Raw genomic sequence first — 22431 nt, forward strand, 5'->3', positions numbered from 1 at the left:
TCCTGGGATCGAGCCCCACATCAGGCTCTCTGCTCAGCAGAGAGCCTGCTTCCTCCTCTCTCTCTCTCTCTGCCTGCCTCTCTGTGTACTTGTGAACTCTGTCTGTCAAATAAATAAAATCTTAAAATAACAACAACAAAAAAATCTTTTGTATGGAACTACACTTAAGACCTGAAATAATTACTTGATTTTTTTTTTAAAGATTTTTAAAAAAATTTATTTGTTGCCAAAGAGAGAGCACAGGCAGACAGAGTGGCAGGCAGAGGCAGAGAGAGAAGCAGGCTCCCTGCTGGACAAGGAGCCTGATGCGGGACTCAATCCCAGGACTCTGGGATCATGACCTGAGCGGAAGGCAGTGGCTTAACCGACTGAGCCACCCAGGCGTCCCAATTACTTGACTTTTTATGAACTTTTTTATTCTGTTATTTTCTAAAACAGCTTATCTAAGGCTGTTTTGTATTCATTTTATGTGTTTGGACAAACACAACATAATTTTCAGATTAAATTTGTTTACAGTTTTATTTTGGAAGAGATAGTTCTGCACAAGACATTTAATTTTTCCTCCAATTATGAAATTCTGTGACTAATTAAACTGATATTGAACACTTGTCTGATTTTAGAGACTCACGATGAACAGATTAAGGATAACTAGAAAAGACTATATTGTGGAACACCACAACATTTACTCTTCAAATTATCCTAGAAGCAAATACATGAAAATTGTAGCTGTCTTTAATTTAGCATCTATTAAGGACCAGGCACTATACTGGATTTTTAAGTTGCAATACTTCTTTGAGATAAGTAACAATATTTATAAGAATAAATATTAATAAGAAACTTAAGTTCAGGGAAATTGAGTAAATTGTTCAAAGTCATAGAATTATTAAGTAACCAAGCCAGGATTCAAAGCCAAAACTTTTAGATTTCCCAATCCTAGACTTTTCTCAATTTTCCACTTCCTGTGTCACATCAAATATTTCCAGATCATTAGACATTATTTTAATCAAAAACATAGGGGTTTATATCTTAAATATCTGTTTTTTACAGTATGAACCTCTTTTTAAAAAGATTTTATTTATTTATTTGAGAGAGAGAGTGAGAGACAGCATGAGAGCAGGGTGAGGGTCAGAAGGAGAAGTGGGATCCCCACAGAGCAGGGAGCCAGATGTGCTGCTTGATCCAGGAATTTGCGACTTGGGGATCATGACCTTAGGAAGGCAGATGCTTAACCGACTGAGCCACCCAGGTCCCCCTATGAACTACTTCCTATTTCATACAGCCAGAATATTTTATTGTTGTACATGAATTTAGTTTTTGAAACAAGTGATAATTGTCAAGTTTAATATTTTCTATAAAATGCAACATAAAGTTTTATGAAAGGAGGTTGCCAGCATGGTATTGTTCACCCTGGGCGCCAAAAATCTGATTTCAGCAGCTAAGTAAAATCTACCTCATGAAATATCTAGGGTAAAATTTATAACAAAAATTCTTGTGAATAATGATTTAGCTTTAACTCAATGAAATGAGTAAAATTTAGAAACATTTTATCAGGTTTTCCTAAGCATCAGAATAGACCATATTTAAAAAAAAAAAAAAGAATATACCATAATTAGAAATTATATATAAAATGTGATATTTTAAAAAAAAGATATTTTATTTATTTGAGAGAAAAAGAGTGCATGAGTCAGGGGAGGGGGGAAAGGCAGAGGCAGAGGGAGAAGCAGACTCCTCCCTGAGCAGGGAGCCTGATAGTGGGGTCAGTCCCAGGACCCTGAGATTACGACCTGAACTGAAGGCAGCTGTTTAACCAACTGAGTTACCCAGGTGCCCCTAAAATATGGTATTTTTATATATATCATATTATGCTGTACTGAGGAAATGAGGAGACCCCTGATTCCTCATTCTCTCCAACCCTCTACACCCCATATATTACCAACGCTTTTATTTCTATCCTGTAATAGCCTTCAAGTCAGCCTTTTTCTCTCCACCCCCATTCCTACCTCCTGAGAAATTCTTTTTATGGGTGATGTCCATGTCTCCCTAACTAGGCTCACTAGATCTGCTCCTGCCACCCTGCAATCCTTTCTTAATATGGTAGCTGGAGAAATCATTTTCAACATGTATTTTCATCTTTTTCTTCCCATGCTTAAAACTCTTCAATGTCTTCAGGTTGCTCCTAATATCATGTCTTGATTTTTAAATATGGCCTACAGGTTTTTTCCTTCCTCTTTTTTTTTTTTAAGATTTTATTTATTTATTTGACAAGATCACAAGTTGCAGAGAGGTAGGCAGAGAGAGAGAGGGGGAAGCAGGCTCCCGGCTGAACAGAGAGCCCAATGTAGGGCTCCATCCCAGGACCCTGAGATCATGACCTGAGTGGAAGGCAGAGGCTTTAACCCACAGAGTCATCCAGGCAGCCCTCAATTTTTAGTTTTTTAAAATTTCTTTCATCAGAGTTTTGTAGCTTTCCTCATATGGTACATATTTTGTTAGATATAATGATATTTTTAAAAATTTAATTATTCAATTATTTCAAAAATTTTAAAAACTATCTACTTAATCTCACAAAACAAACTGAGGGTTGCCGGGGGGAGGGGGTTTGGGAGAAGGGGTTGGGATTATGGACATTGGGGAGGGCATGTGATTTGGTGAGTGCTGTGAAGTGTGTAAACCTGGTGATTCACAGACCTGTACCCCTGGGGATAAAAATATATGTTTATAAAAAATAAAAAAATTATTAAAAAAAAAAAACAAAAAACTATCTACCTTTTCAGTAGACTGTTAGTTATATGAGATCAAAGCCAAAGACTACATTGTTTACTACTATATCTCTTGTAACACATAATGGACACCTAAGGAATATTTGTTAAATAAATGGAATGATGAATGCTGTATGTGCTGAGCAATATCATATAGTGAAAACTGGTGTTATCTCCCAACATCTATCTATCCCAAATGGATGGTCCAGCCACAGTGTGGTAATAAATTACCCCTTAGGAATGATTTTTTCCAAAAAGAGTATGACCATTCTATCTGATGAAATGTTAGAAAAAGTGCTGGGGAATTCAGGGGAAAATGTTCTTACTCTTAAAAGAGTCACTGTGAGAGGTGTGCTCCCTTCTTCATAGGCATGTTGTTGGATCTAGATCCAAAAACCAGAAGTTATGCAGCCATCCTACCACCAGTGTCAGCATAAAGACAACATCAAGGATGGATATACAGAAAGATTTAAGAAAAATCCCCAATTGATCCCTGAATAGTGTAATTGAGCTCATGAATCAACCACTCTGGTGTCTGCCTTTCTTCTGGTTGTCAAATTCTGTGAAATGATCTATGTCTTAGTTGCATAAGCTAATGTAGCCTCTGTATTATGAGAGCATTGGGTATTTTAAAATTCTTTAAGTTTGAGAAGTTTCTGTATGAGGTCTACCTAAGCTAAATTCACATATCCCCAACTGGATAGAAGCAGGAAGATTCTGATACTTCCTTGTTGACTCTATTTGATATGCCCACCTTCTTCTCACACCCACTTCCAAAGTACATACACTATGTGCTCTAGTTCTGCCCTAGGTCATCTTTGCACAAATATCTTAACTGGAGTCTACTATGTACTATCCAGGATATAATACTTATCACCATCTTAATTTATTGAGGTTAAAAATAATAACCTCGAATTTAACCTTCATAAAAAAATATATTCTCATAGAAGTGTTTTAAAATCTCATATAATTTGGGGCACCTGGGTGGCTCAGTTCATTGAGCAGCTGCCTTCGGCTCAGGTCATGATCCTAGGGTCCTGGGATTGAGTCCCACATTGGGCTCCTTGTTCCGTAGGGAGCCCGCTTCTCCCTCTACCGCTCTGTCTGCCTGTGCGCTTGCGCTCTCTCTCTCTCTCTCACAAAAAATAAATAAATAAAATCTTTTAAAAAAAATCTCATATAATTTTTGTCCTTTTTACTTTATTATCAAATTCCTCTGTATACACACATATGCACTTCTGCATGCACACACACCCCACCATACTTTCTCTCACATTCCTTTAAATTTCGACAATTATCTTTGTGCTGCCTGCATAACTTGGAAATGAAGGGAATTAGAATGTTAAGTGGATTAAAAGGTTAATTGCCTAATTTTAGTTTCTTTCCTGAAAAGACTGTTTTGACCTATACAAGTTTCCTTTCCAGAAGCTAGGAATCTTTTGAAATATACTTGAATGAATTAGTCTTTATCTCACAAGTTAACTATTTTTATATAATAGTTCTAATGTTAGTTCTTGGTAACTGATATTTTTCTGTATTTTTCTGCTACCATGTCTGGGAAATTATGATCTCTAAACTTAGTCTCTGTTAACAATTATACTAAGAAAATATTTTGGAAAATGTCATAAACATCCGAATAAGCCTAGCATATTTCTTATTTTTCAAGATGCCATCTGGAAATAAATAAAAATATCTGAAAATTTAGAAATATTTCAGAATATATTCTACTTTTAACTAAATACTTATGGTGACAAAGTGGCCCATAAAAGGTGTTAGAAAAATACTTCATTTGCAAGATTTTTCATAACAAAAACCTTTGCTATATCCCAGTATAATTCTCTAAAGTACTGATGAAATATTGCAATTATTCTCAGCATACCATTAACATTTAAGCATCTCACATTCAGTAAGGGGAATTTGAAATGTTTCATGTCTTAAATGTCCCCAAAGTGTTATTTGCTTGAATTTTTAGACTTTGCTTACATGATAAAAATAAAACTATTATTGATTTGATTGGGCTCAGTTCCGTGAGTTTCATCCTGGATGATTGAATTTTCCAATCTACACATTTGATTTCTCTGATTTGAATTCAGGGATATATTTAAAATATACTGTTTTTATAGGATATTAAAGCACTATCCTGAAGAAGTGACATTTAAGAACTCGACTATTGATTCTACTCTTGTATAGTTTTTAGGAATTGATGAAAGTAGAGAAAAACCTATGGTAGGGCTTTTAGAATTAATATCCTCAGTTCATGAAATTATTATTTATTTTTCTTTCACCAGTTGAGAGGACAAGGTCCTCAGTTGATGAGTTTTAATTCTTATTTCTTTATAAAATTGTCACTTCATTGGGAATTTGTCGACATATCTGTGAGGGAAAGGTAGTGGCAAGAAAAGTTCCTAATGTGATTGTCAGAAAGGAAAGAAAGCTGAAGTGATAGAGCCTGAAGGCCTAAGTCAGGAAAAAATGTAACAAGAAAGAAGAAAAGAGAAATACAAAAAATTGGAGATTAAACAGCATAACCAAAAATGCCCCTACTTCTGATGCAGGAAGCTTGCTAGGCCCGGGTGGAATTCATCTGTGGATGAGGTGGTGACTAAAGAAAAAAAGCCAATAGAGCTGACTGAGTTGGGCTGGGAGCAGTCATTACCTCATGAGAACATTTATATGTCTTGTCTCTAAAGGCCAATAAACTAACACATGACCTCGCTGACATGAGGCACTGAGCAAAATTGGTCAGTACATCAGAACAAGTCTGGTAGAGCACTAGTTTATTTCCTGTGTTTTTGGTTGTTTACAAAATTATAAAATATAAAAAATGCACAAAAGGGTATCTTAAGGGTGCAAGTGATGTTTCACAAACCTAGATAACATTAGAAGTGCTTACAAATACTGACAACCAAACACCTCAGTATAATTAAAATGGTGTCGGGGCATCAGTTTTTGTTTTATGTTTTTTAAGCTCTTTAGATAAGTGTACTGGGAAGCCTAGATTGAGAGCCACTGGTAAAAAACGGTCTTCTATATTATAATGTTTCACTAAATTAACTTTTGGAGGGGAATCTATTTGATGCATGCAGTTTTCCCCCCCTAGTTTTATTGAGATATAACTTCCAAACATCACTGTGTAAGTTTAAGTCATATAACATAATAGTTCCCTGGCCAAGCAGGTCCAGTGGTTTTGCTCTGTAAATTCTTGGCCCTTCCTGCTGTTCCCTCAGCTACAGCGCCTCTGGAAGACAGCTCCCAGATGTTCTCATCAGCCAGCCCTCCTGGTTAGATGGGGCTGGGAGCCACAGTGAGTGGGTAGAGCTCCCTTGCCTGGGTGGGAAGGGGAGCGGCCATTCCAGGCAACTCTTTAACAGACTCCAGCTGGAAGGAGCTAGGAGCTACACATAGTCTTGGCTAAGAATTAATCCCCTAGCCTGTGTTGTGTGTAGCACAGAAACCCTCCATGCCTGGTCCTGGTTTTGCGCTGGGGGTGATCAGCTCTGTCTACCCGCCTCTTGGTTTGAGCATTGCTCTGCTACACAGCTTCCAGGGATTCCTGCCAGCTCTTCTGGTCAGATGTGTCTGAGAGGCACTCCCCACAGTAGGTGGTGTTGTGACTCCGCTTCTTGCCTGGGTGTGCCCTTGAGATGGCAAAACTCCTCATGAGAGCATCTGAATCAAGCAGATCTTCACTCTAGAGTTCCCTGGTCAGAGGGCACCCCCAATATGGTGCTGCCGTTGAGAAAACCTCTAGCTGGGATTTTTACTTGGGCAGCTGGTATAAACTCTGCCAGACTTCATGTGCTAGTTGTTGCTAACCTCACCCCCTTTCCCCATCACAGTCAGAGTCCCACTGATTGAGCCCGGCAGATTCCCCTGCAATCCCATGAGGCAAGTTCAGAGTAGTGACACTCACAGACCCAGAGTGACACACAGTGCTGGGGATGGCAGTGCTGGTTGTCCCTCCTGGGTTCTCTCTTCCCCCTTGGAGGAGCTGAAGGCTCCGGAAGTGCTCTCCCATCACGTGGTGTTGTGCTGGTCCGGGAGAGGGGCAATTCAGTCGACATGAATGCAGTCTTTCTTGGTATCTGTGGTACCGGGGGTACTTACCCCCGTGTTCTAGGATTTCCTCGGTGAATTTGCTTGTTCTTAAATGGTTGTTTGTTGTTGTTCTTATGAGAGCAAGCGAAATTGGGAATGACCTCTGTCACTGTCTTGGTGATGCCACTTGTATATAGTTATTGTTCATTCATTTTTTATTGTTGAACAATATCCTGATGTATGAACATAAACTATTTTACTGTGAGATCTTGTAGCACCTTCTGTAAACTGAGCTTTTGTTTGTTTGTTTGTTTTTTTCTCTCATGGCCAATTTATTGTAAGGAAATCTTATTAGGTTGTAAGTATGGATTAAGGTAGAAGGGGCAATGCAGCAGGGTTATTTGAACCATCTGTTAATTCAACTTACTTGTGCCTGAAAACTTGCCTTGAACTGATATCTTTTATACCATTTCCAGTTAGTTGTGAATTGCTGCCCTGTCCCTTTGAAGCCAATGGACTGCGGGAGTAAGTGCATGACTTGGGATCTGCTGGTCCTCTCACCTGCACACCATAGGGAAACTGTGGTCTGATAGAGCAATGGAATGGATTTTTAAAGGTGCAACCAAAGGGCCTGCTTGGAGGTGATAGCCTGCAAAGATAGGGCACCATCTTCTCAAACACAGCATACAGCCTCATTAGAAAAACGAAAATGTGCTCTGTCTTGAGTAGTCAGAATACAAAGAACCAGAAGCAAGGACCGGAAATAGGAGTAGCTACATTTACCATCACTCTTGGTTATCCACGTGGGAATTTTAGACTTCCTGAACTTGGAACTGTAAGCTTATAGAGAGCCCAGTTCCCAGAGAAGGAATGCTTCCTTCAGATTCAGAGTCAGAGTCAGATTCTTGTCAAATTTTATTCCATGGATGCTATCTGATCACTGGTGGTTCCTCATTCTAAGAGACTAGCTGGCTAGAAAAATTCGCCATGTTGGCATTGGTAATTGACTTTCCCTCAGGAGAAGACAGAGCTTCTGTTACACATCTTCTGTAGAGAAGATTGTGTTTAGAACCCAAATGGTCCAGTGCTGTGTCCTTTGACACTTCTTTGCCCCATTCTGATGGTAAATTAATAAAGGGAGCAGCCAATGGAAGACTTGGTGAACAGAGGCTCTGAAGAAGTGCCTGTGTCACCCTACCACAAAGAGCACCTAACCCAGCAGAGGAACCAGTTGAGGGTGAATCTGGAATGATAAGCAGAGGAGAGAGACAATGAACATCAGAGCTTTGTCCTTGTAAATTTACGTAGAAGAGATAAACCAGAATCCTGGAGTTTTTCCCAGATGAGTGAGCTTATGTAAACAGGTGGATTCAAGCACAGAAGTGTGGGCTTTAGTGGAGGCTGTGGTGAACCAGCCTGTGGTGAACCCAGATGCCCCACTTATTTCCCCAGCTGCTAGGAATGTTAACGGCTGACAACCCACAGCTGAGTTCCTGCTCTGCGTAGTTGTCAGCCAAAGACACTGCTCTGCTCAAGTTTATGTTTCTTCCCCAAAGGCAACTGCATTCAGTGACAGGTCAGCATGGAGATAAAAATGCCCAGCTCTCTGGCATCAATCTGGGACATCTGTGAAGGCCAATCTGAATGCCAGCACTCCTACAGTTTTGACCCAGGCCTCTCCTGTACCGCCAGCATGTCAGTTCTAATCCTCCTGCCCAGTCCCGCTTCCCTTCCCAACAGTGACTTTCTGAGAGCTCTCATTAATCTATCTGAAGGCAGATCTTTTCATCAAAGTCTGCTCTTTGGGATACCTGAACATAGACAATGTCCTACTATCTTTTACATTTTTATATAGGTGTATGCTTTCTCACCCCTTTTTTTCTTTTTGCTTCGGTTTTTAAAAACCCATTTCTTAGTTCAGAGAAAAAAATGAGAACCTCATTTTGTTCTGTTCTCAACTGAACTCGGTCTGCTGTTCAATTCGTCCTAATTTATTCAGTTCAGATATTTTCTTTTTTATTTGCAGAATGTTCATGGTCTTCTTACAGATTTGATTTCTCAAATTTTCTACCATTTGAGCTCTTTTGTTTCTCTTTTTCTCTACTGTTTTTAATATATTAACCATAAGTGTTTGAAAGTCTTTGTTTGTTAACTCCGCTATCTGGGTCATCTCCCCTCTGCTTTTTTTGGTGAGAGTCAGTAATTTTCCCTCATCTCTACATTTCTAGGAATTTCTTTTTTTTTTTTTTTAAAGATTTTATTTATTTATTTGACAGAGAAAGATCACAAGTAGGCAGAGAGACAGGCAGAGAGAGAGGAGGAAGCAGGTTCCCTGCTGAGCAGAGAGCCTGATGAGGGGCTCGATCCCAGGACCCTGGGATCATGACCTGAGCCAAAGGCAGAGGCTTTAACGCACTGAGCCACCCAGGCGCCCCTCTAGGAATTTCTTAATACATGTTGGACGTTGTATGTAATAGAATTCTAGAGGCTGCAGATGATACTGTTTTCCTTTGTTGGTGAATAGAATGAGGGTTGGGACACATGAGTCCAATCAGACATTAATCAAGGTTGGTGCTAGGTTTCAGTATTAGTAAACTCATTTCTGCTTGACCCCACTCAGATTTGCTGTGCTTTCCTTCTCCCTGCATTTTTTTTTAAAATATTTTATTTTCTCTTTTTAATGCATGTGGTTTTGGTTCCGTGTCTCAGTTTTGGAAGAAGACTCCAGAAAATTCAGCTTCTGCCTTTTAGAGATAATCAGCCCAGCTCTCCAGTCTCCTACTTGAAATTCTTCAAAATATGGAGATATCCTTGAAGGTGAGACGGTATGTTTGAATTAGGCCACTCCTATTCCTCTAAGACTCCCGGAAACTGCAATTTACACTTTGGAAGCTTTTGGCTTAGTTCCTCTTCTTCCGGTATAGCCCCAGAAGTTAGCAAATGGTCTGTGATGAATTGGTTTCCAACTGGTCATATTGGTGTGTCAGACCCACTCCCTGTTGGACTAGCTTCTCTTCTCCAGAGCTTGGGCTCTGACTGACCAAGCCGTTCTTGAACAAAAACCTGGATTCAGAAAGTACCCACAGAGGAAAGAAAGATAAACATCCTTGCTCACATAAAAGTGAGGTCTCTAAAGCTTGAAAAATATCTTTATAGTTTATCTGGCTGTGTCCCGTTTGCAGCAACAATGCTTTCCTGTGCTGGCCTATTCTGTTCTAAAACAGAAGTTCCCTTATCATTACTTTTTAATTCCATCAATTAAGAATTGTTAATATTGTGGTTTGGTAAAGTCAAGCTTTCAATGATTGCTATGTTCGCCATTTTCTATCTGTACAAGTCATTTTTCATCTTAGCTTTCCTTCTTAAATCAATGTGTTAAAGTACATTCTTTAGAAGTTCCTTTAATGAGCTTTTGTCAGTGGTAATACTCTTGCTAAGTGTCTGCGTAAAAGTGGCTTTAATTTGGGGTGCCTGGGTGGCTCAGTGGGTTAAGCCTCTGCCTTCAGCTCAGGTCATGATCTCAGCGTCCTGGGATCAAGCCCTGCATCGGGCTCTCTGCTCAGTCAGCAGTGAGCCTGCTTCCCCTTCTCTCTGCCTGCTTGTGATCTCTCTCTCTCTCTTTCTGTCAAATAAATAAATAAAATCTTAAAAAAAAAAAGTGGCTTTAATTTATCCCAGTTCCCAAAATGCGGTTTAATTGGATATACACTGAAAGTTATTTAATCTCTTTGCCTTGAAGATTTAATCCAATTCTCTCTAGCCTTCCATCACTGAGAAATATATTGTTGGTGTAAATGTAAATTCTTTCTAAGGGTTCTGTCCTTTCTGTTGAACTTTGAAGATTTTCTTTTGTATTTGGTATTCTTCAGTTTCTCTGGATGGGTCTGATTGTAGGTTACTTATTTGTTTATTTATTTGACTTTTTTTCCCCTTTGCTTAGGATGTATTTAGCTTTTTTTTTTTTTTTTTTTTTTTTAAGATTTTTATTTGTTTGACAGAGACAGCGGGAGAGGGAACACAAGCAGGGGGAGCCAGAGAGGGAGAAGCAGGCTTCCCACCAAACGGGAAGCCTGATGTGGGGCTTGATCTCAGGACTCTGGGATTATGACCTGTGCCAAAGGTAGACGCTCAACCACCCAGGCGTACCCTGTATTTAGCTTTCTGAATCTCAAATAAGAGTCTTTTATCAATTCTGGAAATTTCTGTTATTATGTTTGATTTTATGTATGTCTTGCTAGCTCTCTTTCTAGTAGTCCAGTTAAATGTTTATTATATTTTCTCACTTTATTATCTGAATCTTTTATTCTCTTGTCTGTATTTTGCTGCTGCTTTCCCCTTCCCCCCAAGTTTTATTTGGGATAGTTTCTTCTGACCTTCCTACCGGCTTACTGGTTCTCCATTTAGTTATGTTTATCCTGCTGTTAAGTCCATTCAAAGAGTTTTAAATTTCAAGAATTTCTGTTTGGTTCTATTTCTAATCACCGACATCAACTTTCATAAGCCTACTTTGGAACATCTGAATCTAGCTTACAAATTTCTTAAAGTTTCTCTAATATTTTCCATATTTTTTCTGTCTTTGCTATATTCTAAATATTATTTTCATTTCCTTCAGTTCATTTGTTCTCTCTTCAGAATTTAATTAGTGTCTAATCTGGAGTTTCTAAATTCAGTTACTACATTTTAATTTCTAGAAATTATATTTGGTTCTTTCTAAATTCAGTTACTACATTTTAATTTCTAGAAATTATATTTGGTTCTTTCCAGACCTGCGTGGGAAATTTAGAGATTCTGTTATTGCTTAATTATAACTTTACTATAGTGTTTTATTAATATAAACATTTATCATCTCTCTGTGGCAATTCTAATATTTGTAGCTTTTGTATTTCTGCTTCTGCAATTTATTGCTTTGGCTCTTTCATGCATGTGGCTTTTTTTTCCTTTTGTGGTTTGATATTTTTATTTGTAATGTAATCCTAGAATTGTATCTTTGAGAATATTTGATCTTAGATTTAAAATTTGTTTCCAGAGGGAAATTTTCATCTGCAATGTACCTGAGAGCTTTAACAATCTGGGGACACTCTAACTTTTTTGCTTGAGTTTCTTTCCCTTTACTATACCTATTAGTACTAATTTCAGCATTATAGTCTATTGAAGTCAGGTGTTCCTATTATTTTTCTCAGAGGAGCAAGGTTTTTTTTAATCCGCGCCATCCCGCCCAGTTCAGTGATTATAATAATCAAAATTATTAGACTAAATGTAGTTAAAAATAAGCCGCAAAATTTCAGTGGCTTAAGAAAATGATGGCTTATTTTCCTTATGCCAAGTCTGATGTGGAGTGGGCCGTCTTCCCACATTTTTTAACTTTAATATGTGGAACACATTACCTCTCAAGAGCCAGGTCTGGAAAGAGAGTACATTATTTCCACCCACATCCTACTGGCCAGATTGCTGTCACACAGCCCCAAACAAACTGCAGGGAGCCTGGGAAAGAACATCTTCCTCTGTGCCCAGGAAGAAAAAGGTTATGATGAACGTATAATATTGTCTCAGTCAGGGGCGCCTGGGTGGCTCAGTGTGTTAGCCTTTGCCTTCGGCTCAGGTCATGGCATCGGGCTCTCTGTTCGGCGGGGAGCCTGGTTTCCGCCTCTCTCTCTGTCTGCTTCTCTGCCTACTTATGATCTCTGTCTGTCAAATAAATAAAATATTAAAAAAAATATATTGTCTTAGTCACATCCACTGGGGTCAAAAGACATTCAGGCATCCAGCACTATGTGAAGGTCTCCATTCTAATTTCCAACTTGCAGACTTAGGCTTACTTTTTCTTTATTTCTTTTTCTTTTTTTTCTTTTTAATGCTTTCCTAAATCAGGCTTGTGGTCAGTTAAAATCAAAGTCTTGGGGGATGCCAGTTTTAGTGTGTCTAGGCTTGCTGGATTTGTACTTTGTTGACAGTTCTGAAAATTTCCCTTATTTTTCTGCCAGCTCATCAATACATTTTTTAAACAGTTCTCTTAAAATGTACATTTTGCACACTATTCTTAGGTATTCTGCACCAGGAGGCTTTCTTAGAACAGCTAGTCTAATGTGTTGCAGGAAATGGAAGTCAAGTTCAGCTTTTGGGAGATTATTCGGGCCCCAGTTGATAGCCTGTATTGCAGTGTGGTTTCTCATAGCGAGGAAGAAACTGGGTGGTTTCTTCATTTTGAGAGTCTGAAATGTTACACCTACAGGAGCAGATAGCTGTTCCTGTTGCTTAGTATCCATATCTTTCTTAATTTTATTTCATATGAGAAAGCCAAGTTACTCCCAGACCAAGTTGTTTGAATTAAATTTCCAACAAGCTGCTTTTAGCCAGCTTGCAATTAGACCACTACAATATCACTTTTCTCATTTCTTCCTTTTTAAGATATCCTTCAGGAAGTTATAGGGACATTCAGTCTAAGGGGAAGAAGAACTGGTTTGATAACACCACATAACTTCATAATCACCCACATTTCAATTAAAATGAGGTAATATGGGGATATCAAATGTTGAATTATAGTTAGTGTATTAGCATTTTCTTATTTTTAAAAAAGTTAAGTAAAGCTCCCTCATCAGTAGGAAACACTGAAGATTTATGAATTAAGGTAAGTGGTCCAATCCAAGATTATTTATTGTGAGTTGTCATAGTTGTAGATCATAAAGTAATCTAAATGCAGTGTTTAATTACTTACAAAAATTAAAGTGATTAATATGGCATAGTCAATGTTGTTTAAGCTCAGTCGGTATTAACCAGAGCTATATATTCTCATATAGTATTGAACTAATTTCTGTTGTAAAAAATGGGTTAAAATTACTTTTGCAAATATTTACAATCCTTAGGAGGCAATATCAGATTGAGTTCCATTTAGAATTTTAAGTCTAAATTACTGTAATTAATTCAGTGATTGATAAAGTCTCTTGTGTTTTTGTTATAACATTTCTAAAAGAATCTCAGTTTGGCAACATTAGTTAAGCAACGTTTTCCATTTTTATGGGCTGATTTCATGAACTTCATTATAAGCATTTGCTCTAGTTTGGAATCAGTACCATATAGAGCAGATCTAAAACTTTGTCAAATTTTTTTTATTTATACATCATATCTTTTAGCTCTTCAAATGAAAAGATTGATATATCCTAATTGTTAAAAACTACTTTCTATATTGCTTTTTTTAGTTTACTTTTCTTTAAGTTACCAAAAAAAGTTGATGTTATAAATTTCTTTAAACTTACCTTATTGTAGTTTCAAATTGTCAAATTCATGACCATACATCAATACTATTGCCACTTTGGTTATAGAATGTAATTATTGCTTTTTAAGCATGTAACCATTCTTAAAACATTTTCCTGTGTTTTAGATTTGATAGGCTATATTCCCTCATTTCACTCATTTCTTTCCATGACCATATGGGTGGTTGCTTGGATAAGACACAGCAGCTTATAAATAATACCTGTAAGTCCAATGAAAAGAGAACATGTATTAGTGTTTGCATTAAAAAAGAAATCCTGTTCTTTGGCCTTTGTGCTGGTTTTCCCTCAAAAATTGTTTTTGTGCTATTCACAATTCCAGCATGGTTTCCAATCTCCATCATGTAAGTCATAGTTATTACAAAGGGGAAAGAATGTCTGCTAAAGAAAGATAAACTGGTGATAGCTAGATATGGAGTATAAGCGCCATGCAGCACAGATAGGAAGGTAGAGGATTTGAGAAAAGGATGACAATGTTTGAATTGGAAAGGTCAGGAAAGATCGAAGGAAAGATCCAAGGACTTGAAATGGTCTATTATGGTTACTGTACTTTTTTTTTTTTTCATGTTTAGACCCAAGATTCTAAACATTTTATAGGTGATTTTATTTCTTCTTTTGCAGGGTTATTTTACTAAGTTAATTTGGCAAACGAAACTTGTTTATACCTTAAGCACCTGGAAAAACATATCCTATAATTTAAGTAGGTAGATTTTTATATCTTAAGGCAAATCTTATCAATGGATCCCATTGAGATTCTTTAACCAGAGAAATTCTTCTATAACTAAAATTTTGTAAACAATATTTGTATATTCTTGGAATTCATGCATTGACCCCTGGTTAAGAACCTATGCTTAATATATTATAATAATCCAGTATTAACGGAATCAAGTTTGAAAGTCTAAAGAAAAAAAAGTAGACTACGATGAGAGTAGATTATTCATTTAAGTAGTTTCTACCATCTTCCCTGTGTCTTTCTGTAGCTTTGTGTTATTATTCTGATTTTAAGTATTATAAACTGGACCCCATGTATTATACACCCAAGATGAAATAAAGTATATAGGAAGCCGGGTAGGTTAATGAGTTCTTTAAGGCATACTAAGGGTGGTCCAAGGGGTAAGTTTTCAAAGGGAGAGGGGTAAAGAGAAGGAGGCCAGAGATGGTTTCCAGAGATCTGGAATAACTACTCTTTGATGAGAGTCATGTATATTAATCTGTTTGGGCTGCCATAACAAAGTACCAAAAACTGAGTGGCTCAAAAAATAGAAATTTTTCTCACAGTTCTGGAAACAAGAAGTCCAACATCAAGGTTCAGGTGATTCGGTTTTTGGTGAGGACATTCTTTCTGGCTTGTAGATAGATGCCTTCTTGCTATCCCACCATAGCCTTTCCTCAGTGTGTACATGGAGAGAGAGCTCCCCCTCTGGTGTCTCTTCTTATAAAAACATTAATCCTATTGGAGCAGGACTCTACTCTTTTGATGTCATTTAACTTTAATTACTTCCTTGAGGCCCCATTTTCAAACACAGTCACCCTAAGTGTTGGGACTTCAACATAAGATTTTTTGGGGTGCAGGAAAAGACATAATTCACTTCATGATACTCTGCATCTCATAGTAAACTTATAAACCAATAAGTAGTAGTGAAGAGTGTTTATCAAATCAACTTTCTGAGCCACCTTTGTTCAACTCATCCAGCCAAATGCAGGTTCAAGAGTTCCACTTATGTATTTACTGAAACAAAATTTCTAGGATTTGGTAAAAAATCTCAATAAGACAGGTGACTGATTTGCATACCAAATTCTGAGAATCAGTAACCTAAAATACTTAGTAAGAGTTGCTGCTAGGGAAAATCAGTAGTTTCCACCAGGGAGATGATTTTATTGAGTACTTATGAAACTGATATAAATAAACTTATATATAAACTTATATATAAATATAAGCTTAATAAGTACTCTTTCTAAAACTTTTCTTGTACTCAAACAGTGAAAATCATGTTTGTATCCTCTCAGTGTGCTATGAAGTTTAGCAATGTAGATTAATTTGATCAAAGCCTTGTTGTTTGAACCCATTTAAGAAAAAGAAAAGAAAAGAAAACCTTGTCCTTTGCTGTTGCAGTTGGCATAAACTCCAAGGAGTAATTAGAATTTAGTGAAAAATTTTGAGAAAGGTAACAGATTTCTTATTGTGTAAAAGAATCCCAATACATGATTAAGAGAAACAAAACTTTCCTTTGCATTTTAAATATTCATCTCAAATTGCCAAATTTACATGTGGGGAAGATGAAGGGGAAGCCTGTTTTTTATTTGGTGGATTGAATACTGCTCTGTCGGATGTCCAGGGGCAAAAAAATCAAGCAGGAGAAATAAGCTGCTATTTGCAAAGTGTTAAAACAACAGCCAGATTGTTTCTTCTTCACTTACTGTGCACAGTATGGGCTGGCACCACTGTGGTAGCTTAGAAATCTCAAATGCTGTCAGGAAAAACAAACCCAACCCTCCAGACAGAATAAAAGGGTGAAAATGCAAGCAAGGAGGAAGACTAAGAATTTATCTGCAGTTAACAAAAGAATGATATATTTGCTAGCAGAACGGTGAAAACTGCTGTGTGAGAAGGGAGTGATCTTGGGAAACGTCTTCCATTTTGCTGTCTTCATTCCTCAGTGTAGCATAAATGTTGATTTAATTAGCAGTGAATTCTTTGAAGATGTAAAATTTCCTTTAAGACCCGAAAGCCTATATAGCTTACATGATGTTTTGACTTGAAGAGTTCATATATTTCTTAGCTATTTATTGAAAGAAATGTTTTATGAAGTGTTTTTGTTTTGTTTTTTAGTGAAAACTGAGTGAATGGAAAGAAAAGAAAAAGGAAATTATCTTTTATTACACTAAACTAGTTTTAAGTTGTTTACCTGGAGCATACCACAGGGCAAATATTTCTTGTGGTAAATTATCTCTCTGCCTCCCTTTCTGTCTCTCTTTTCTACATTAAAAAAAAAAAATATATATATATATATATATATATATATATATATATATATATATACACACACATATAATCTCCCTGGAGATTTCCTAGTGAAGCAGTTGTAATATCTACCACCACTACGGTATGGGCAATTTTAGCATGAACGCAGGTTTAAGTTGCTAAAGATATTCTGATCACAGTTACTGGAAAGGTAAACTCTACCAAAAAATAAAATAAATAAATAAATAAATAAATAAAAGAGAGACAGACAGAGAGAAAGAGACAGAGACAATTTAGTTTTACTGAAAATGTAAGTCATTTGATTGAAAAAAAATAATCAGTTTTTTTTTTTTTTTCTGTTGTTTGGTTGGTTTCCTGCGCTGCTTTGTTTTCCTTTTTTTACTTAGTGTAAGACAGATTTTATCCTGATCATTTTTATAGCATTTTCAGGGAGGTAGGTTTGTGGTGAGGATCCATCTTTTCCTCTCAATTAAGAGTGCCTCAAACTGGTTTTCTTCTGTAAAGTTTTAGTACATCATGTGGTTTAACTTAAAAATTAGAGATTAAAAAAGGGTTGGTACTACTCAGAAATATTATCTGTAAATACTTCTGTAGAAATGTCTTGATAATAGACTTAGTTAATTAATAAATAATTCATCCTAAACAAAAATAAAACATTAAACTGAGTAAATTTCAAAGATCTTATTGGCTTTTTTCAATGACTTATGGTCTGAGCAGCTTCTTATCTAGGAGAAAGAAAGATGTTCCAAGGAGCTGTACAAATAAACTTTCATTGGCAGAAGGGAGTTAGGACAAGGAGGCAAAAAGTAGATTGGTTCTGTCAAAGTCACTTTCCTTTTGGAGATGACAGGGTCTATCAGGCAGCTTACCTAACTAGTGCTCATCATTATAATTAACTTTTGGTTTGGTGATGTGGGTCTTAGTATAAGTGACTCCATTTTGAGCCTGTTGTCTTGTTTTTAAACATTCAGGAACTAGAGGCATATTAAAGAGTTTTAGCTACTGGATGTCTTATCTGGGGTATGGGACAATCATTTAAATTTTTATACTATTGAGATACTTAGAAAGGGTTCTTCTTTTAGCAGTAACTTCTAAATGATGAGAAAGAAAAAAATGGGAAAATGGATTTAAAGTTAATATACTGGTTAACAACACAAGTTCACATAGCAATCCTGACTATGTTACCATTAGCATAAGATTCTAAGCTTAAGGACTTAGTAAAAGTTATATAGTTAATTTCTGTGAATAGATGCATACACTTCAATCCTTTTCATCCACTAAATCAGCTAGCAGTAAAGGGAGCTGGTTTAGAAAAGGGAAATAACTCAAATGATCTCATTATTTTAGCATGAATATATACTTCATTGTTTCAGCAAAATTATTTTGAAACGAGGTTATCAAATATTTTTGTGTGTTCATGTTCGACTAACTATTCCTCGTTATACTTTTTTTTTTTTTTTAAGATTTTACCCATTTATTTGACAGAGAGAGATTACACGTAGGCAGAGAGGCAGGCAGAGAGAAGGGGGGGGGAAACAGACTCCCCGCTGAGGAGAGAGCCCGATGTGGGGCTCCTTCCCAGGACCCTGAGGTCGTGACCTGAGCCGAAGGCAGAGGCTCAACCCACTGAGCCACCCAGGTGCCCCTCCTCGTTATACTCTTAACTAGGAAGTGCAGATGCTCCAAATGAGTGATAATGAGTGAGTGAATAAATGAAGCCTTCTTAAATATCCGAAGGAGAAAAAATGTATAGCTGATCCTTGAACAATGTGGTGATTAGGAGCACTGACCCCCCACACAGTTGAAAATCTCAGGATAACATTTCACTCTCCCAAAACTTAGCGACTAATAGCCTACTGTTGACTGAAAGAGTTACTGATAACATAAGCAGTTAATTAGCAAATATTTTGCATATTTTATGTATTATATATTGTATCTTTTAATGAAGTAGCTAGAGAAAAGAAAATGTTATTAAGAAAATCATAAGGAAGGGGGATGCCTGGGTGGCTCAGTCCATTAAGCCACTGCCTTCGGCTCAGGTCATGATCACAGAGTCCTGAGATCAAGTTCTGCATCAGGCTATTTGCTGGCCAGGGAGACTGCTTCTCTCTCTACCTCTGCCTGCTACTCTGCCTGCTACTCTGCCTGCTTGTGGGGTCTCTCTTTCTCTCTGACAAATAAATGTGAGGATGTAATGCAACTTAAAAAAAAATGAATGAATGGATGTAAATAAATAAATGTAAAATGAGAATTAAGCAATGATATGAGCTTTCAACCAGTGTTGGTATAATTTGTTTATCAAGTATTATGTGGAGTGTAACTGAAAACTCTGGGATATCAGGAAGAGCATTCTGTTCATCCTCCTGTCCCTCTTAAAACAAAATACTGTGCTTAGCATTTGGCAGGCAATAGCCCTTATAAAATGATCAATCCGATTTTCACTCTTGAGATTTGATATCTATATCAAATAGATATAAAATATACATTTGTCTTCATTTTCTCAAAATTAGTTTTTGTTTTTCTGGTTGTTTTTGGTTGTTAAAGTCACTTGTTCTAGATGAGTTATTATTTCATTGTGGTTAAAATATATGTAGCTATAAATTCATAGTCTCCTAGGAAGAACATCTTAGAACCGGAATTTTAGGACTAGATGGGTCATTAAAGATCAGTCAGTCCAAACATTGTACTTTACAGATGGGCAGAAATGTCCCAGAGAGGTAAGCTGACTTGCCTGGGTTTTATAGCTTTTTTAATTGGACTAAAATCAGGGTCACTCAGTGCTGGGCTCTTTTATATTAGATGACTGTACACAATAAAGCCCATTCAGAGGGTAATAAACCTATAGCATGCAGTATTGTCTGAGGCAGTGGCTCCCGAACATTTTGATGACACGCCCTAATGAGTAAACAACTTTGAGAATGCTCTCAACATATCTAAAATTGTCTATTAATAAATTATTAAATATTGTGTAAAATTTTCATAATAGAAATTTGTAAGAATAATAGAGTAATAACACATTAAGACAATTTTATTTACTTTCATTAATAATACAAACGTCTTTTTCTGCTTTCACTAAAGAAATAATTATTAATAAAATTTCTAAGAATGCAGTACTTTTGAATATGTTTTATAATTTTTGAAAAATTTGGTTTAAATATCATTTCATAAAGTGACTTAAAAGGCAGGCCCAGAGTTCAGATTATTTTGATTTTTTGTTTTAATTTTCATAGTGGAAGAAATATAGGGTATAAACTTCCAGTTACAAGTAAGTTTCGGAGAGGTAATGTTGAGCATGTTTAGTTGACAATACCGTATTATATACTTGAAAGTCGCTAGGAATAGATTTTTTTAAATGTTTTCATCACACATGGAATACACAGTAGTAATTATGTGAAATGACAGAGGTGTTAACTAACCGTATTATAGTAATCATTTCACAGTGCATCTATGTTCAAATCATCACAGGGTACACCTTAAACTTATACAATGTTATATATCAATTACATCTCAACAAAGCTGCAAAAAATACATGTAGCAGTAGGAAAAAAAAAATTCACTGGCTGCAGTTAGTATAGCAGGATACTAATTTTAAATTGTATTCACCAATTATGCAAAAACTTGTAGATAGAATTCATTTTCTTCCCATCTCCTTTGGGAGTCAATAGTTTATTCTTGCAAACAAAATCTAGATGTCAAACAAATGTAACCATCAAAACCCATTTCTTGGGATAAAAGCATACAGACATATGCTTTTCTTTCTAAATGTTGATATGCATAAATGTTAGTAGTAACTGCACATAAAAACAGATATTTCTAACTTTTTTCTTCCTCCAGTATGCTCTCTCCCCAGCATGAAGTTTAATTGGAAACCAGTTAGACACTTTCACTATAATTAAAGTTACTCTCTATACAAATGTTCATTGTACCTAATGTAAAAATTCACATTTCAAAAGGTTTCTAGATAATTTCAATATTTTGTGCAACTATTTTAAAATCTGATTAAATTATCATTGTTTATCTTTCAATATGGCTGACGAGGAGCTTATATTAGAGAATAGAGAAATAATTAGTTTTGTAATTTTCATATCATTCAATTTTACTCCTTTCCCATATAATCAACCTATGATTATTTTACCATATTTACCAATTTGAGAATTAGTCTACTTAAAACTAAATAATATTTACATAAATCTCCTCCTTTATTACCTGCCCACTGAAATACACTCTATGTTGAAAGCAGACTGCTATGATTAGCTCCCCAGTGTAACTTCCCTTCTTTCTTTAGGATAGCAATCCTACATGACAAAAATTATCTGAATTATATATTTGGGCATAGACTGAATTAAACATCAGTGTGAAATCATATTGATAGTTAAATACCAGAAAATATTGATTTTTCTCATTCCTTTAGTTAAAAATATAAGTAGAAATTTTAATATTTTTCTGTTACTCTAATAAATCATTTTGCATACACAAATTGGTACCTTTGCCCCTCTTTATAGATTACTATCTTTGTAGTACAGCTTCAATTACGTGGTTTGTCTAATCTTAAAACTGAAGTCAAGACTATACTAGCCTAGGAGCACCTGGGTAGTTCAGTTCTTTAAATACTGACCTTTGATTTCAGCTCAGGTCATGATCTCTGTGTCCTGGGACTCCCCTCTCATACTTTCTCATTCTCTCTCATTGTCTCATTCTCTCTCTCAAACAAAAACAAAAACAAAACCCAAAATCCCTAGTTTATAATAAGCTGGATGAATGATTTGATCATAAATTATTATTTGGCACCTATCTTTATTGTAGTTACAACATTTGGGTGTTAATAACAGCCAAAACAATGACAACAATAGCAATAACAAAATGACATTTATTGATACTTAAGCCTAATCTATAATACTTTATAGGTATTTTCTCATTTATTATGTATTTTACAGATTTCTCAAAGCTCCAAACTTTCCTAAGTTTGTTTTTGTTTTATCTGCAAAAGGATGATAAATATCCTTTTATCTGAGAAACAAACTGAAGGTTTTGGAGGGGAGGGGTGGGGGTGTTGGTGAGCCTGGTGGTAGTTATCACGGAGTGCATGTATTGCATGGAGCACTGGGTGTGGAGCATAAACAATAAATTCTGGAACACTGAAAATCAATCAATCAATCAATCAACCAACCAACCAACCAACCACTGCGCCTGCCCTACAAGTTATAGTGAAGTGTGTAATGTGGACAAGGCATTGGAGTAGAAGTGAGAAGTTCTTGGTATCACTTCAAGCTAGTTCTGCTGTTAACTAATTTATATGATTTTGAGTAGTTATTTCAAGTTTCTGGACATTCCCTTTCAGGACATTAGTTGCTTTATGTATAAAATGGGAGTGTGGCTAGGGTAAATT

The 22431-nt window shown here is 36.4% G+C and overlaps 1 long non-coding RNA gene across 1 annotated transcript in view; it reads left to right on the forward strand.

The window, feature by feature from the left end:
- The first annotated feature begins 9524 nt into the window (after positions 1-9524).
- The window catches only part of LOC131839222 (uncharacterized), a 128062-nt gene continuing 115155 nt past the window's right edge, over positions 9525-22431 (forward strand). Inside the window, exon 1 of the long non-coding RNA XR_009356867.1 lies at positions 9525-9614. This is a non-coding gene — a long non-coding RNA (uncharacterized LOC131839222). The remainder of the gene's footprint in view (positions 9615-22431) is intronic.

The sequence above is a fragment of the Mustela lutreola genome, chromosome 8 (assembly GCF_030435805.1).
Source record: "Mustela lutreola isolate mMusLut2 chromosome 8, mMusLut2.pri, whole genome shotgun sequence".
Taxonomy (NCBI): domain Eukaryota; kingdom Metazoa; phylum Chordata; class Mammalia; order Carnivora; family Mustelidae; genus Mustela; species Mustela lutreola.